Genomic DNA, 13722 nt, shown 5'->3' on the forward strand with positions numbered 1-13722 from the left:
CAAGAAATTAATAAACTAGGAATTTTGGTGAATATTGTAGAAAAAAAAGTACAGATGGCTAAAATCAGGTAAGTGGACTATATCTTTGAAAAGAATCAGTTAACTGATTTTGAAAACATCAGATGTATGTTCTAAAATCTTCAGTTTGGGGGAAAATGAAGAAAAGTGTCCTTGGGATTCCCTACAGGAACCACTCTGAAAACATACTGTATAGTCTCTCCTACTTTGTCACTGGACAAAGAATATGAGCTCAGTAACCCACGGCAACGGAGCAAATGTCAATAATATGAAAACATAATCTAAAAAAAAAAAAAAAAAAGGAAACATAATCTTCATTTTGTATTTCTCCTGGTCAGAGGACTTGCAAAATCGAGCACCTCCCTAACCCTTGGAATGTATAATTTTTTTAAAAAGGCTATTTTTCAGTAATCTCTACAGCCAACGTGGGGCTCGAACACACAACCTGAGATCAAGAGTCACATGCTCTACCTGTTGAGCCACTCAGGTGCCCCTGGAATGGGTATAACATTTAAAGTAATACAAATGAGGGGGTGCCTGGGTGGCTCAGTTGGTTGAGCATCTGACTTGGGCTCAGGTCATGATCTCACGGTTTGTGAGTCCGAGCCCCGCATCGGGCTCTGTGCTGACAGCTCAGACCCTGGAGCCCGCTCTGGATTCTGTGTCTCCCTCTCTCTCTGCCCCTCCCCTGCTCGCAGTCTGTCTCTCTCTCTCTCTCTCTCTCTCTCTCTCTCTCTCTAAAATAAATAAATGTTAAAAAAATTTTTAAATAAAATAAAGTAATACAAATGAAGCAAACTCCCCTCTTCTTTAGAAAATTAAAGAACAGTCACAAAGTTTTATGATACAGTGTATTTAAAAAAAAACAAACAAATTGCTTTTAGACACTATGTACCAGTTAAAAACTGTATCTCTTATCAACTCTTCCCCTGTTTTATGGCTAATCAGTGAATACGTATATTCTGTATGTATCAGATTTAAAAATACTAAACAAATATAACAAAATTGCCAGCTCTTAAATTAAAAAAAAAATGTGACTCACAGTTTCTCTGTATTATTAACTTTAGAATCAAGGCACCAAACCGGATAAACTCAAAGAATGAAAAAGGTCACTTGCACTTATATTCAGTTTCCTTAGAGTAGAATTTCTTAATATTTGCATATCTTTGTTTTAACTTCTTATTGCCAGGCAGGCAATGTGGGAGAGATTTGATTAGCCAACTACTTCTTGAAAGAAGAGAGTTTAACAATATGCAGGAAATTAAACATATGGAAATTACATTCATCTCAGCCAGAAGACGTCTTATAAATTCCCTGTACCCTGCTGCTTTGAGATGGAGAGTTTGCTCCTCAGGTACAAGTATATTTAATTCTAAAGACTCGTTCTTTAGTCATCTGGTTGGTTGTTGTTGTTTTTTTTTTACCTTTTATTTTTATTGTGGTAAGATAGACATAACATAAAATTTATCATCTTTTTTTAAATTTTTTTTTTAACGTTTATTTATTTTTGAGAGAGAGAGAAACAGAGCATGAGCAGGGGAGGGGCAGAGAGAGAGGGAGACACAGAATCTGAAACAGGCTCCAGGCTCTGAGCGGTCAGCACAGAGCCCGACGCGGGGCTTCAACTCATGGACCCACGAGATCGTGACCTGAGCCGAAGTCGGACGCTTAACCAACTGAGCCACCCAGGCGCCCCTGTCATCTTAATTCAAAGTGAACAGTTCAGTGGCATTAAGGACGGTCATGTTGTACAACCATCTCGCCCCATCTGTCCGCAGAACTCTTTTCATCTTGCAAAACGAAAACTCTGTTCCCATGAAATGGTAATTCCCTGTCCCCCTCGGCTCAGCCCCTGGCGACCACCGTTCTTTCTATCTCGGCGACTGTGACCAACTCTCAATACCCGATACACATGGAATCATGCAATGTTTGTCCTTTTGTGACAAGTGTGTCCTTCGGTCCTTTTCTTTCACTCAGCACGATATCCTCAGAGTTTATCCATGTTGTAGCACGTGTCAGGATGTCCTTCCTTTTGAAGGGTAGGTAATATTCCATTGTCCGTATAGACCACGTTTTGTTTATCCATTCATTGTCGGTGGACACATGCCAGCTTCCACCTTTGGGCTGTTGTGAATAATACGGCTACGGATATGGGTGTAAAGGCATCCGTTCAAGCCCCTGCTTTCAGGTCTGTAGGATAAATACCTAGAAGTGGAATTGCTGGATCATATGGTAGTTCTTTTTTTTTTTTTTTAAGTTTATTTATTTATTTTGAGAGGGAGAGACCCGAGTGCAAATGGGGAGAGGGACAGAAAGAGAGAGAGAGAGAGAGAGAGAGAGAGAGAGAGAACCCCAAGACGGCTCCAAGCTGTCAGTGCAGAGCCCGATGCGAGGCTCCAACCCACAAACCGTGAGATCATGACCTGAGCTGAAACCAAGAGCCAGTCACTTAACTAATCGAGCCACCCAGGCACCCCACTGGAGCGTATAGTTCTATGGCTAATTTTTTGAGGGACCGCCATACTGGTTTTCAGAGCGGCTGCACCAGTTTGCATGCCCACCAACAGTGCAAGAGGGTTCCCCTTTCTCCGCATCCTCACCAACACCTGTTCCTGTCTTTCCCTCTTCCCTTCCCTCCCTTCCCCCCTCACGTCTCTTTTGACAGTAGCCATGCTAACGGATGTGAGGTGATCTTAGTCATGTATTTTAGGAAGCGTAGATACTCATAGCCTCGCTATGTTCCGGATGGTCTTTCTTCTCTGGGGGGTTGGAAGGAAGGTGGAGTGATCTCTGTGTGGGACGTGACCATACAGAGAGACGTGATGAGTGTCAGAAGCTGGGTTTTTGTTTTCTTTTTTATGTAAGAAGGCAACAGTCTCCTGGTTAACGGGCACGGTGGGAGGTAGAGGTAGGGCTGACGCAACCAGGAGCTTCTAGTTTCTTCGAATACTATTTTCTTCTTTTTCCCCCCAAATGAGAGACGTACTTAAATGTGGGTAAAGTCAACTTCTAATCATCCAAATGCTATTCCTGAGGTGGTGCTATGGGATGGAAAGACATGAGCCCTTACCCTCAGGGTGCTTAAAACATATTTGAGAGCCTGAAATACACGTGGAGGTGAACTGCAAAAAAGCCGGACGCTGGATGGTGAGAAGTGGCAGGTCTAATCAAGGGTAAAGAGAGGGTGTTGGCATGAAGTTGTGTGCATTTGGCAATGTCGGCACGGAGGTTCCTATCCTGGTATTCTGGATACACTCACCCCGAGATAGCCAAGATGGGAGCATGTTGTGTGGACGGTGGCTTCTAGAAGCCATCTGTGTGGCTCAGTGTTGAGTTCATTCCTTCTGCAGAATCATCCAGGGAGCTTGTGAAGCAGACCCCTGTCTTGGCCTCATTCCTCAAGTATTTAGATTTGTAAGTTTGGGATGAGGCCCAGGATTTTGTAGTTTTAAAAACTCCCTAGGTGATCCTGAGGCACACTGAGGTTTGGCGGCCACTGATTTTGCACTCCTTGCCCAGTGCGTCTGTCAGTTCATTCCTTCCTGTGTTCATTCCAGTCCTGTCCTCTCTCTGCATTGTGGGGAATGCAGACCGCTTCTGGCCTTCAGGAATCCTGCAATTTTCTGGAGACTTCGGGGAAGCAATTCTAAGATAGGATAACACAGGCTTGGGTGGAGCCGAGGGAGGCGTTTCACACAGCAGGAGCACCTGGCAGAAATCTGGGAGACAGGAGGGGACTTGGGAAGAGGCACAGCGGTGGCAGTGGGGGTGGGCAGGGGAGGACAGCTAGAGGGCGATTCAACACAAGCAGCTCTCTCCTTTTGGAGGCCAGCTGGGGATGGTGGGAGGTAAAGGACAAAGACAGGAGAGGTAAAGATCTAGAAGGGTCTTTGAGTTCAAACCAAGGACCTGTGACCGAGTCACAGAGGAATTGTGAGCAGGGTTGTGACACGTTGTGATTTGCATCGGAGATCATCCTGGCTCTGGGCAGGGGAGGGGGAGGTGGGGGACAATGGATTGAGGGACCTGGAAGAAGTGCCAGAGAGGAGAGTGGTCATCAATATGCCTGCAAGGGTCACGGGGACCAGGATGTGGAGGGCTTTCAGTCCCATGGTGTCGGTCTCCTCCTTGAAGCAGGAAGTTGGCCATCCGCTGTGAGAGGTGGGAGAGGAGATGGGCAAGGTAGTGAAGTCAGAATAGCCGTGCTGCTACCAGAAGAGGGATGTGTAGACGGATTGGTGAGCAGCTTGAAGAGCCCAGCTGAGGCCGATACCATGAATTTGTGGTGACGTTTAATTTTTAACTTAGTTTGATTGAGTGGTCTCCATAATGAGCGCTCTGTAATCCGAGTGCAAGAGTGGAAAAACCAGACGTTCAGATCTTTCTCGGATTGGCACTTTGCCGAGCAGAGGGATCAAGAGTCCTAAGAAATCGAGGTGGCTTCTCTGTGTCATCACCTGCCAAGTGAAACCCGGAGCTGGTGTCTCATTTAAGGTGTGGTCTTGGAGGCACAGGTGTGGCGTGTGACTAGGGATCCATAGACTCTGCCTCCTCTTCTGGATGGCTCTCTGGTGGTGGTATTCTGAATACTCAGAAGGTGAACCCAAATTCGACAGAAACACAGTAGGCCGAGGTCTGAGTCGTGTTCTCACACTGAGGCATCCAAAACTCATTTTGAAGTTGTTGCAAGAATAATTCAGATCTGAGTGTGGCATCGTGAAGAAATTCTTCTTCAGGACCAGTGGTGTTCGTCTCCAGCTCTAGTCAAGAAAAATTGATCATCTAATTAGGCCTTTGTCAGATGGGACTCGCTATGTATATAATGTCCCACTAGACAATGTAATAAATATAACTAGGGCTAGAATTGCACTAATTTGGGATAATTAGGAGGAAGACTTGTCTAAATAAGTGAAAGATTTAAATTTTATAGAATGTTAATGAAATGGAGTCATTACTTTCATGTCCTCGGGCTATCTAACGAATGGATAAATTATTTATAATTAGCATATCAATTGTTGCCGTGTAAGAGTTTGCTCCTTTAGTGTTTGAAAACAGGTTATTTTTCCTTCTTCAGTAATTGATATGGTCCGTTGAAACTGTATTTATGCCACTTGATCCATACTAACTATCCATACTAACATAAAGATGACCTTCAGCCTAGCCCCGTTCTGTAATTTTTAACTCCGAATTGGTAGGTTACAAATTAAAATGATTTTTTTTTATATGGGAGGATGAGATAATTCTGCATCCTTAAAGCCATCTTAGGTTTTTTGCTTTCTTTTTGAAAAGAAATACATATCTCAGCTGTCTGTATGAGAACAGATATGCTTCTCAAATTCATAAGTAATACACTAAAAATGCATGTTATGTAAGTACATAATGCATAAATACATATTCCAGATAAATTAAGAGTTTATTCAGGATAAATTTAAAAAGTAAAATTGAGGGGCGCCTGGGTGGCTCAGTCGGTTAAGCATCTGACTTTGGCTCCGGTCACGATCTCACTGTTCGTGAGTTCAAGCTCCGTGTCGAACTCTGTGCTTGACAGCTCAGAGCTGCTTTGGATTCTGTGTCTCCCTCTCTCTGTCCCTCCCCCGCTCACACTCTGTCTCTCTCTCTGTCCCTCTCTCTTTCTCAAAAATAAATAAACATTAGAAAAATGAAAAAAAAATTGAAAAAGATCATAAGATAGTGAACTTAAAAATAAGTAAAGCGTACAAGATAAACACTCAGAATAATAAAGATATATCCCAGAAGAAATAAGTAATAAACCATGTTTTTTTTTCCCAAAGAATTTTAGAATTTTGTGCTAATAATGTCCTTCATTATGGAGGGTCTATGAGATGTTGGTTCCATAGATACTTAACAGGACAACCAATCTTTTGAGGTTGGTACTATCATTCTATCAGTCTGAGGTTGAACTTTACATAGTCCGTGAACATCAGAGCTAGGATTGGAAGCCAGGTCCAGGTTTCCTTAGTAAAAACGCTTAGCACTTCATGCTCGAGTTTAGAATCAGAGTAAATGGTGTTTTTAACCAGATCTAACAGTATTAAGAGATGGAACCTGGGCAGTGAGTGAGGTTATCAGTGTAACTGCTAAAGAAAAAACTGTTGGTAAAAGAAAGGCAGCGTACCATGAACATCACAACAATACATCATGGTGGATATTACTCATTGACCCTCATCTTTTTTTCTGGCCAGTTACCGATTCTTTACACACACAGACTTTTCAGTTGGTTTTCCAGGAGAGTCAATTGTAGCCTGTGGCCCCAGGCCCAGGTTTGGGAGAAGGCTGCCGGAGTCTGGACACGGGTCGTGCTCGTAACCAGCTGGGTAGCCTGGCCTTTCTGTGTCTCATGTGTAAAACGGGATAATAACAGCACCTGCTCACGGGGTTGTTTTCAGGATTAAATACCTTAATAAATACAAAACTGTGAAAGTAGTGCTTGGCACCTAATTTGTGCTCAGTAACAGTTAATAGTTATTATTATTAGTAATAACCTTACGGTCTGAGGATAGCAATAAGCAGCTTTGGGTCTCTAAAAATGGGTCATTTATTTCTTAGAACTGGTTCCTTTTTTTTTTTTTTTTTTTTTTTTTAAGGGGTAGGAAAGACTTAACTGCCAGTAATTACAATTTCCCTGACCTATAGGGAGCAGTTTTAAACAGTGTGTTTAAAATAGATTGGCTTTGCGGGATAGACGGGGTGCTTTTTCAGTGCACGTGTTACTGATCTGGAAGTAGCAATTAGGACTTAATAGTCATGAGGTTGCCAACTGATGTATTTGATAGGAGGTAGGAGTGTGCGTGTACGCTGGTGTGGCGTCCTAATTACCGCCTTGTTTTGCCCTTTCTGGGACTTACCCAGGGCTCTACATCTGTGAGGAGCTACCACCAGTCTGTTCCCTCCTCTCCCTTGGGACATAACCCCACATTCTGTCTGCAGATCGCTGAGCAGACCCCTTAGCAGGGCACTGGCTTCCCCCGCAAGTTGCCCAGAAGCGGACTTGGCTCTGTGCCTGTCCTTGCTACGGAAGGACTGTCTTGCAGAGGCTGTGATGGGACCATCCTGGCACTCAGGGCCCTCTACGGAGAGCACAAAATTGCATATGTGTTCCCAGATGAATAGAGGCCTTCGGGATCCACAGTGTGTTATTTCATTCGTTCCATTTTGCACTGTTTGCTTTTGTGGCTGCTTCTTTTTGACACGTCCGTTTTCAGCTGGGGCCATCTGTCTTGAATATGGTTGTTGGTTGCTCTTACCTCGGTGTGGAAGGGGGCACGGCCCTAAGGATGGGACATGTTTGCATCTGGTCTGGCCTCCCTGTGCCTTGTGGCGTCTTCCCAGAGTTGTCCGCTGAATGCTGGTAGACTCGGTTGCTGCCTTTATTTGCAGAAGATAAGCGCTCGGGATTAAAAACAAGAACAGTCCCAGCACACATACATAGAAGGGTGCCTCCGTGCCCGAGGGCTTTGGGATTTCGCCTTCTCGAGGTTCTTGAGAAATTTCTGTTTTCAGGTGGAGAACCCCTTGGAGAGAACAGCAGGGGAGAGCCTTGGCGTTCAGGGATTTATTTATTAGAGGTTTCAGTGATTGACTGGTGATCATGAAGGAGGTCTGGAATAAACTCATAGTTGTGCAGAGGCACAAAATTCAATCCTGCATCCTGTCCACATGGGTGTGGGCGGCTAACCCAGTGAGTGGGTTGAGCCTGCTGTCCAGGGTCCAATCCAATGTGGCCTGAATCTTCTCTTAAGGTTTCTGAGACAGGAGGGAATTGCCTTAGTTTCCTTTTGGGAAAGGTCCCCAAAAGAACACTGACCACTACTTTTACCGATGAGAATTGAAAGGAAGTGAAAATGTCTGAGAAAGCCACAGTTCTTACACAGAGAAACAGAAACTTTGGATAAAGTGTGAAATACGAACTTCGATGATGGTTTGGATCTGTGATGTAGTTCAAGCCCAGAAAGAGCAACTCCTCTAACTGTCCCGAGAATGCACTCAAATGAACATTATATATATATTTAAAACATTTTAATGTTTATTTATTTTTGCGAGAGAGAGAGAGAGAGAGAGAGAGAGAGAGTGTGTGTGTGTGTGTGTGTGTGTGTGTAAGCAGGGGAGGGGGAGAGAGAGAGGGAGATATAGAATCTGAAGCAAGCTCCAGGCTCTGAGCTGTCAGCACAGAGCCCGATGTGGGGCTTGAACTTGCGATCCGTGAGATCATGACCCGAGCTGAAGTCAGACGCTTAACTAAGACACCCGGGTGCCCCTCCTTTTTTTTTTTTTTTTTTTTTTTTTGGAGGAAGAAGCCATATTTTTTTTAATGCCATCAGTCAGTATGTCTGAAAACCTGGTTCAAAATGCTGATCCAGCTCTCCCGTGTTTTGTTTTGTTTTTCTTGCATGATGCTTCCAAGAACCATACGTGGCTTCTGTAGAGATGTCTTCAAATCAAAGAGACTGAGCATGAGCCATAAGAGAAATTTCTATTGAGAGATTATGAAAAGGTATTCGTATCAAAATAGCCCTTTATAATAGTCATCTAGAAACTAGAGGTCATTGTTGAAATGATTGCATTAAACCCAGATCCTAGCTTGCTGAGTTATTTTTTCTTTTAATTTCTCAAAAGATCTTCATCAATCATCTGCTACAATACGCTCGTTATGGAACTACCGTCTTCCCGGTACTCTCTTTGGTTGGTTTATTCAGTGATACCTGGTGTCTGTGTGCAAGCAGGATATTAGGCGTCAGGTGCCTCAGGAGAGTGAAAGACACAGGCTCCTGTTCTCCTAGTCTGCAGACATCGGGAAAGAAAGGAACCTGTTCTCCTAGTCTGCAGACATCGGGAAAGAAAGGAACTGAAAGAAATTCACTATGCCTGGAGGGTGGTGGGCAAGGTAAGAAGCAGCCAGAATGGACTTTGGAGAGTACGGCAAATCAGAAGGGGCTTTGTTGGTAGGGTGACCATATAATTTATCATCCAAATGGGCACCCCTGGGCCGGTGAAAGGGGGCACTATTAATAAATACACTAGAATAGCAAGCATGGGGTCCAGCCATGCCAGCCAGACAGAGACACATGGTTACCCTACTTACAGAGTTAAGGAATTTGCATATTATTCAAGAAGTAGCAAACAAGGAGCCGTTGGCAGGTTTTTAGTAACAAAACTGCGTTGTGGAAGGCAAAATGGAAGGCACAGGGACCAGGTGAGGGCTGTTCCAGAAACCGAGGCCTGAGAAGGTAACGGCCGGGAACTTACAAAGACAACACAGAGGCAGAGTGGTGGACAGACCTCAAGTGTCCACTGGGGACCCAACCGAAGGCTCTTGGTGATCAATCAGACACTGCGACTGGGCGGGAAGGAGGAAGGAGTAGAGGATGGCACCCAGCCGACTGGGTGAGGCGGGGATGGCCTTCACTGAGAGGGACACACAGGAGGAGAGGAGCAGGTGTGGGGTGAGGGACGATGGCGAGTTCCATTTTAGCTTTGTTGTGTTTGAGGTTCTTCTGCAGACGTGCAAGTCAGAGATGTTTGCTGGACATTTTCCCCTTGTGTTAACCTGGAAATCTGCCTGCACCATATACTAGTGTTGGGACGTATAGCTTTCATTCCCTACGGTATCGAGATCTTGAGCGCGCAGACTTACCTTATTTCTCACAAGGGATCATGTCGATCTTGAAAAAATCTAGTTACTGTTTGGAGCCTCGTCCAGAGTAGGTAGGACGGTTGCTCTTCCTGAAGCAGCTTCAGTTTGGCTACGAAACTGGGGGAAACTGGGGAACCCGGCTTCCTACAGCAACAGTGTTTCCCCTCCCCGCGTCAGAACCGTGCAAGATGTGGGTGCTTCTGCAGCTTCGGAACTAAAGAAACGTCCCACACGAGAGCTCCTCATCTGGACAGTATTTACAGCCTCTTGTAGAATCCTACTTCAAAAATGCCTAGTATTTATAAAGCACTTCTTCTAAAGAGCTTTTGCTGGCATCTCTCCATACATCCTTAGAACGTGCATATGACGTCAGCCGGAGTCCGACTCGCATTCTTTCTTTTTTTTTTTTTAACTTTTCCCCTCAGTTTTATTGAAATATATTTAACATATAACAGTGTATCAGTTTAGGGTGTACAACATAATGATCATATATATATGTATATAAATGTATATTGTAAAATGATGACCACAGTAAATTTAGCTGACGTCCGTCACGTCCCATAGTTTTTTTTTCTCATGACGAGAACACTTAAGGTCCACTCTTTTAACAACTTTTAAATATACAGCGCAATATTTTTTAGCTATAATCACCATGTACGTTCTATCCCAAGAGCTTATTACTCAACCTTACCACCTGAAATTTGTGCCTTTGGCCACTTTCTCCCAGCTACCCCTCCCCCACCAGTAATCACCAATCTGTTTCGTTTCTACGAGATTTTTTTTTTTTTTTTTAGATTTCACGCATAAGTGAGATCATACAGTGTTTGTATTTCTCTGTCTGATTTATCTCATTTAGCATAACACTCTTAAGGTCCATCCGTGCTGTCACAAATGGCAGGATTTCCTTTTTTTTTTTTTTTTAATGGCCGAATGTTCTTCCATTGTATATTTATTTATATAGCACATTTTCTTTACCCTTCATCTGTCACTGGACACAGATTACTTCCCTGACTTGGCTATTGTAAATAATGCTGCAGTAGGCATGGGGATGCAGGTATCACTTCAAGATTGTGATTTTTGTTTCCTTTGGATACATACCTACAAGGAGAATTGCTGGATCATAGGATAATTCTATTTCTAATTTTTTGAGACGCCTCCATACTAGTTTCCTTAATGGCTGTATCAATTTACATTGCCACCAGCAGTGCCCAAGGGTTCCCTTTTCTCCACATCCTTGGCGACACTTGTTACCTCTTGTCTTTCTGGTGACGGTCATTCTGACAGGTATGAAGTCATATCTCATTGTGGTTTTTATTTTCATTTTCCTGATGATCAGTGATGTTGAGCCTCTTTTTGTGTACCTGTTGGCTATTTGTATGTCTTCTTTGGAAAAATGCCTAGTTAGATTCTGTGTCCATTAAAAAAATTTTTTTAAATTTAATTTGTTTATCCATTTACCTATCTATTTATTTATTTTTTAACGTACATCCAAGTTAGTTGGCATATAGTCTAATAGTAATTTCAGGAGTCCATTCCAGTGATTCATCCCCTATGTGTAACACCCAGTGCTCATCCCAACAAGTGTCTTCCTTAATGTCCCTTACCCATTTAGCCCATCCCCCCACCTACAACCCCTCCAGCAACCCTCAGTTTTTTCTCTGTATTTAAGAGTCTCTTATGTTTTCCCCCCTCTTGTTTTTACATTATTTTTGCTTCCCTTCCCTTATGTTCATCTGTTTTGTATCTTAAATTCCACATATGAGTGAAGTCACATGAGACTTGTCTTTCTCTAATTTCCCTTAGCATAATACCCTCTAGTTCCATCCGTGTAGTTGCAAATGGCAAGATTTCATTCTTTTTGATTGCTGAGTAATACCCCATTGTATATATATACCACATCTTCTTTATCCATTCATCCCTCGATGGACATTTGGGCTCTTTCCATACCTTGGCTATTGTTGATAGTGCTGCTATAAACGTGGGGGTGCATGTGTCCCTTCGAAACAGCACACTTGCATCCCTTGGATAAATACCTAGTAGTGCAGTTGCTGGGTTGTAGGGTAGTTCTATTTTTAATTTTTTGAGGAGCCTCCACACTGTTTTCCAGAGTAGCTGCACCGGTTTGCATTCCCACCAGCAGTACAAAAGAGATCCTCTTTCTCCACGTCCTCTCCTACATCTGTTGTTGCCTGAGTTGTTAACGTTAGCCATTCTGACAGGTGTGAGGTGGTATCTCATTGTGGTTTTGATTTGTCTTTCCCTGATGATGAGTGGTGTTGAGCATTTTGTCATGTGTCTGTTGACCATCTGGATGTCTTCTTTGGAGAAGCGTCTATTCATGTCTTTTGCCCATTCCTTCACTGGATTTTTGTTTTTTGGGTGTTGAGTTTGATAAGTTCTTTATAGATTTTGGATACTAACCCTTTATCTGGTATGTCATTTGCAAATATGTTCTCCCATTCCGTCGGTTGCCTTTTAGTTTTGCTGTTTGTTTCCTTCACTGTGCAGAAGCTTTTTATCTTGATGAGGTCCCAAAGTTCATTTGTGAGGCAGATTCACATTCTTAATGACAATTAAAAATATATAAATATCACAATGCTTTCTGAATGCTTTATTGAATGCTTATATTATAGTAATATTTACATTTTTAAATGTGCAGCCATATAAAGGCTTCTCCTTAATCTCTTGGATAATTTCAGAAGCAGATTATCTAGTTCACGTGAAACATTTAGTTCAGTTTATGGACAGATACAAATACCGTACTTTTCCTTAATGTATTTGAAATGATAGGGATTCATTTTAAATTTGGGAATGGCTTTTCTTAAGCATATTTAATCTTACCGAAATTAAAGTGATTATATAAAAACCTATGCGAAAAGATGAGGGAGTTTTAGGGCATAGAACACTGCCCAACCTGGGTATCCCTGGCCACTTCAGTTGGGATGCAGTAGTTAAAATTGTAGTATCTTATATTTGGGAAAGCATTTATTATTTATTTGTACTCCACCTCATCCTCCCTCTCTCGAGAAGATTTAAGATGTCTTAGGGACATATTTAAATACAACACAATTTTAAAAATTAAATAAGTGGAAAAACGGACCTAGGGAGAATACAAGGAAAGTAAACTCAAGGTAGAGTATTTAAGGATTCACAAAAAGAGGATACATGGCTGGAAGTGACTTGCAATTCAGACCTGATTCTCACCTATTTAAAGATGAAGTATAAATACGATGTTTGATCAAACCATCTCCGCCCCTCTCTCCCGATGTCTTACCCCAACCCCATTCTCTTGAATCAGGTAAGCACTTCCTCAAACACCTTCAGTTCAGTGTTTAGTCATTTCTTATTTTTATGGAGCTTATCTTTTGTCTCTGGCTCCTTTTACTGACTTGTCTAGTAATATGGTAATTAGTTCATTACAACAAATATCCAAATTCTCTTATTCAGTATTTCTTTGATTTAAAGCAGTGGTTTTCAGCCCCCTTAGCCTCAGCAGACCTTCTTTGTTACAACAAATACTTTGGTAATACTTCTTTTCCTACCCAGAAATATAATCTTACCTGCACACATAATTTCAAAAAACCAATATGTTTACCTAGTTGCCAAATCAGTGGGAAAAAAGAAGAATGTAATGTGTAATAAGATAATGGGTACTTTAATATGTAAGTGCGTGAGTAGGCTTTACTAGAAGCCACCCTGAAGCGGTCAGACGCCTGCACCTGTCAGCAGAGTCCTCCTGAATGCAAACGCTGCCCAACCCAGCTGAGTTGTGGGGTGGCTCAAACGATAATTGCCATTGCTATTATTGGCACAATTTTCGGCAGTGAGGAATCACTGAAGGCAACATTTAAAAAAATTTTTTTAATGTGTATTTATTTTGGAGAGAGAGACACAGAGCACGAGCAGGAGAGGGGCAGAGAGAGGGAGACACAACCCAAAGCAGGCTCCAGGCTCTGAGCTGTCAGCACAGAGCCTGATGTGGGGCTTGAACCCGTAAACCGTGAGATCATGACCTGAGCCGAAGTCGGACGCTTAACTGACTGAGCCACACA

At 42.7% G+C, this 13722-nt stretch overlaps 1 protein-coding gene across 10 annotated transcripts in view; it reads left to right on the forward strand.

Annotated features, from left to right (window-relative positions):
- Positions 1–13722, forward strand: part of STOX2 (storkhead box 2) — a 110042-nt gene that overhangs the window by 15910 nt on the left and 80410 nt on the right. The window contains exon 1 of one of the 10 annotated variants that reach the window (XM_042982951.1): positions 4032–4512. The exons of 8 other annotated variants lie outside the window; for them this stretch is intronic. The gene's annotated coding sequence lies outside the window, so the exon portion shown is untranslated. Of the gene's footprint in view, positions 1–4031; positions 4513–13722 lie in introns of those variants that run through there. One more of the 10 variants, XM_042982952.1, reaches the window with a different exon arrangement.

Source organism: Panthera tigris, chromosome B1 (genome assembly GCF_018350195.1).
Source record: "Panthera tigris isolate Pti1 chromosome B1, P.tigris_Pti1_mat1.1, whole genome shotgun sequence".
NCBI classification, from domain to species: domain Eukaryota; kingdom Metazoa; phylum Chordata; class Mammalia; order Carnivora; family Felidae; genus Panthera; species Panthera tigris.